Source organism: Nomascus leucogenys, chromosome 20 (assembly GCF_006542625.1).
Source record: "Nomascus leucogenys isolate Asia chromosome 20, Asia_NLE_v1, whole genome shotgun sequence".
NCBI lineage: Eukaryota > Metazoa > Chordata > Mammalia > Primates > Hylobatidae > Nomascus > Nomascus leucogenys.
The window spans coordinates 36,868,910-36,873,863 of NC_044400.1; the positions used below are offsets into that span (position 1 = coordinate 36,868,910).

The 4,954-nt window shown below is 34.2% G+C and overlaps 1 pseudogene; it reads left to right on the forward strand.

The window, feature by feature from the left end:
- The first annotated feature begins 3,188 nt into the window (after positions 1 to 3,188).
- Positions 3,189 to 4,127, forward strand: LOC115831746 (annotated as a pseudogene).
- Positions 4,128 to 4,954: the final 827 nt, after the last annotated feature.

Sequence of the window (4,954 nt, forward strand, 5' to 3'; positions counted from 1 at the left end):
TTGAAGAATGATGTTATCTAGTGTAGGAAAGAATATGAAAATAGCATCACATACATGGCTCATGGAAGTATACATTACCACAGTATTTTGGGGGAGAAATAGCTGTCCACATTTGTCTCAGAAATTTTACTTTCAGCCTCTGTCTCTTACATATACTGAATAGCAGTCTGAAGAAATATGAACAAATTGTTTACTGTAGAATTTTTTATTATAATGATAAAATAGTAGATAATCTACATGTCCATTGATAGAATATTTTATTATAACATACCATATTTGATGGTTTTATTATCATATATCAGTTAAAAACTAATTAGAACTATAGCCGGGAGTGGTGGCATGGGCCTGTAATCCCAGCTACTCAGGAGGCTGAGGCAGGAGAATTGCTTGAACCCGGGAGGTGGAGGTTGCAGTGAGCCAAGATGGGGCCACTGCACTCCAGCCTGGGGACAGAGAAAGACTCCATCGAAAAAAAATTAATAATAATAATTAGAGCTGAATATAGCACATGAAATCACATCCAGAATATATTACTGTATAGAGGAAAGCCTTTCTCACTCTTTCTCTTCCCTCTCTCTCTTCCCCTCTCAGTGGTATAGAGGCAGAAGTAGAAGAAAGTGGAAACTTTTATATTTACTTAAGACATTTTTGTAATATTAAACAAAATTAAATTAAATCTAAAGTCAATAATTCTGATTAGAAAAGGTACTCCAGATAAAGCAGTACAAGCACAGGTGTACTGGTAGAAGAAATGCAAGGCCCCTGAAGCCAAAATTTCCTTAATGTCTCATCATCCTTTCCACTAACCTCAGCTGTGTGGGCCAGGGGACCCCCCCCCCCCTTACGTCTCTATAAAATCCAGCTGACATTATTACAACTCTCATATCTTCTTTTCCCCTTCTATTAATTGCTTTCTACCCTCACATCCCACTATCACTCAACACATATATTTTTATGTCTCATAATTTCTGACAAAGGGTTGATTAAAAATTTTTAATGATTTCCTTTGTGATTTGACTGAGTAGCTGAATCTTGAAATCCCTAAAGATCAAAATTTCCTAATGGTGGCCAGTGTAACCAGGGGTTTTCATCTTATTTCATTAATTTTCTTGGTCAATAATATCTAGGATGGCTGTATACTGTTAATGTGCCAGAAGTCCATCACTGCAGGACCTAAGAATTTACAGACAAGAAGGTATGTAATTTGACTTAAAATCTATTATACTGACAGCCTTTCTTCATGCTCCTGTCATAAGGACCCACCTGCAGAATTAGTATTCAATGCAAATTGTGCTCTTTTTCAATATAATATTGTCTATGCAATGTTATATTGTGTAAATCAAACAATGCATTTTTCAAAGGTTTTAAGAGTATATGGTTAGCAAAATTAACAATCTTTGCTTCTGGGAATTGGGAAGATAATTATTTTCTTCATGTTTTTCATGATTCTGAAACTGAGATTATTTGATGTTATATCTAGACAACTTTTACTCTCAAAACAAATTAAATGGATTATAATTAAGAGAAATTATTACCTGAAAATTAAGTAAAAGGTTAAGTAATAATTAAGTTGCAGAAAGAGAAAAAATCCATTTTTTGGATTTTTGTATATAAGAATAAAATGTCATAAACCCTACAGATATGCATAGGAACTCTCAGTAGGTAAGAAGAAAGTCTCAATTGTTAAGGTGAATTTTTATAAATATTTTATTGCCTTTACATGTAGTCTAGTGTCTTATATAATTTAACTTTTCTGTGTATATAGATTGTATCATATTTTAAGTATAGTTTTGTGTCCTGTTTTTTCTTTTATTATGTTACCAGTTTCTAAAGTTAATAAATATTTTTTAAACATCAGTTTAACAAAATAATATTTAAATTTGGGAGTTTTACCTCATAGTGTCTTGATATTTTTAACTGTTAGCATGTAATTGATGTAATCTTTATATTTACATAATTGCCTTAAATAAGGAATATGTAAATTTTATTATTTTTAAGCTAACCTTTATTTAGTTTAAAATTAATTTTATTTTTAATATTTTTATTGTCGTTGACTTGCCTAAATGAAAGTATACCATTTATAGATTTAACAGTGGCATAAACTAAAATAAGGTGAAGAAAATTCAATATTTAAACTTTAAATTGCTAATTATTATGTCTTAAGTCTTCAAAATGTTGCTCTGTGTATGGCACAACTAAGCTATAGAATCTGAGTGAATAACAGCTATCACAAAACACCAAAAACACCCCTCCCCGCAGTTCTCCATGGACCATCACCCGTTTCAACTCATACAGTACCATGTTCCAGCTATTGCTCATGTGAATGGATAAAATATACACAACATACAAATTGCTATTTTTATCTCAGAGAAATAGTTGATTTTTATTTGATTTGATAGACTAGTCAAAGGAGAGTCATTTCAATGCATGAATAACCATTTTATAATTATATTTAGATCATTATAAGCATAATGTGTACCAATATGCCCACAGGTATGATTTAAGATAAGAAATATATCATTTACAATAATAAACTGGAAATAAGTGTATTATAGAATATGGTAAGCTGCAGAGGCATATCAAAGAAAATATACTAAGAGGTCATTGAACTATCAATAATCCCAAGTGGAATATGATCTTTCCTGTAGCTATTTGCACAGGTTAGAGTCCTACAAGAGTTTTCTTGATGGCAAAGGGTAGAGGGATTCCCTTTTCTCAAATAAAAGCTCTACAGATCTAATGTCCATTTACTGGAATCTGAAATTCTACCTTTGATTTTATTTTTTCCCCAAATATTTTTATTAAAAAAATAATATTTCAGAAAAATATAACATTTCTTGAGACTGAATGTGGAAAAGGAGGGAGAAGTAATGTGTTGAATGATGGAAGAGAGAAATGCATCATGTGGAAGTGAGTGGCTTGGAGCCAGGTAACTTCATGTTTTAATCAACCTTGGCCACGTCATCAGTGTCTTGAGCTGGCAGCTGGTGAAATAATATACATTTATATTAGGTAAGGAGAAAATAATTTCTTCTTCTTTCTAATTAATCAGGATGTATCTTAAAGGATGAAAAATATCTTTTTTGAAATGAGCAGAGTCTTGTATTTGATGTGAATTACCTCATTCATTTTAAATGTCACTATTGCCCTATTGTTTAATCTCTTTGATCTAGGTAGAGCCGGGTCAAATGGATAAAAACCAAACAGAAGTGGTGAGAGAATTTTTCTTGTCAGGCTTCTCACGGACATCATCTATTGAAGCGGGGCTATTTGTACTATTTCTTTTCTTCTATGTGTCCACTTGGGTTGGCAATGTCCTCATCATGCTCACAGTGGCATCTGATAAATACCTGAATTCATCACCCGTGTATTTCCTTCTTGGCAACGTCTCATTTCTGGACCTATGTTATTCAACAGTAACGACCCCTAAGCTTCTGGCTGACTTCCTTAATCATGAAAAACTCACTTCCTATGACCAATGCATTGTGCAACTCCTCTTCCTGCATTTTTTAGGGGCAGCTGAGATGTTCCTGCTCACAGTGATGGCCTACGATCGCTATGTTGCAATCTGTCGCCCCTGCACTAAACCACTGTCATGAGTCGGGGGTTATGCTGTGTGTTGGTTGCTGCCTCCTGGATGGGAGGATTTGTGCACTCCACTGTCCAGACCATTCTCACTATCCATCTACCCTTTTGTGGGCCAAATCAGGTGGACAACTTTTTTTGTGATGTTCCCCGTCATCAGACTTGCTTGTGCTGACATTTTTGTCATTGAATTGCTCATGGTATCTAACAGTGGGTTGATCTCCACCATCTCCTTTGTGGTGCTGATTTCCTCCTACACCACTATCCTAGTCAAGATTCGCTCCAAGGAAGGAAGGCGAAAGGCACTCTCCACGTGTGCCTCTCACCTCATGGCGTTAACACTCTTTTTTGGACCCTGTATTTTCATCTACGCTGGTCCTTTCTCTACATTTTCTGTGGACAAGATGGTGTCTGTACTCCACAATGTTATTACCCCAATGGTAAACCCCCTCATCTACACACTTCGGAACAAAGAGGTGAAGCCAGCCATGCAGAAGCTCTGAGTCAGAAATGGACTTACTTGGAAAAAGCAGGAGACATGAGGCATTGATGTGAATTTTTGAAAGTAGAAAATCTGAGGTTAAAATAATAACTTTTTGAATAATGAGTTAGAAGGTGGTTGTCTAGTTTTTAAATTTATTTCATTAGGTCAAAATAGCCCTATTACTGACTTTATCATTCAACTGTACACTATAATCTGTTTACTTTTTTATTTAATCAAATCTGATTTTTCTATCAGATTGTCTTTTTCCTCTTATCCATCTCATCAAATTATATTCCATCCACTGTTTCCATTTAGTTTGTCATTTAGCACTGGTACAAACTGCTTTTTCTAAGACTTCACTGCCTTCTCTACCTTGCTTTATTTGTTTTTTCTTCAATTTTAACTTATTACAATTACAGATGGTCCCTCAGTTATGATGATTCACCTTATAATTTTTGTCTTTAAGATGGTGTACAAATCACACTTTGATTATTCATATAACCATTTTGTTTTTCACTTTCAGCACAGCATTCCATAAATTACATTCAACACTTTATTATTATAAAATACGCTTCGTGTTAGATGATTTTGTCTAACTGTAGACCAGTGTCAATGTTCTGGGCATGTTTGAGGGAGGCTAGGCTAAGCTATCATGTTCAGTAGGCTAGGTTTATTAAATACATTCTTGACTTACAGTATTTTCAACTTTCGGTGGGTTTATTCAGACATAAGCCCATCATAAGTTGAGGAGCACCTGTAGATATCTGCAGTCAATTTACAGGTATTTCTTTCTGTACATATTTAAGAGAATATCAATTAGATGTATTAGAATGGATTCAATTTATGACTACATAACAACAAGCTAATGGAATATATTAGTTTCAT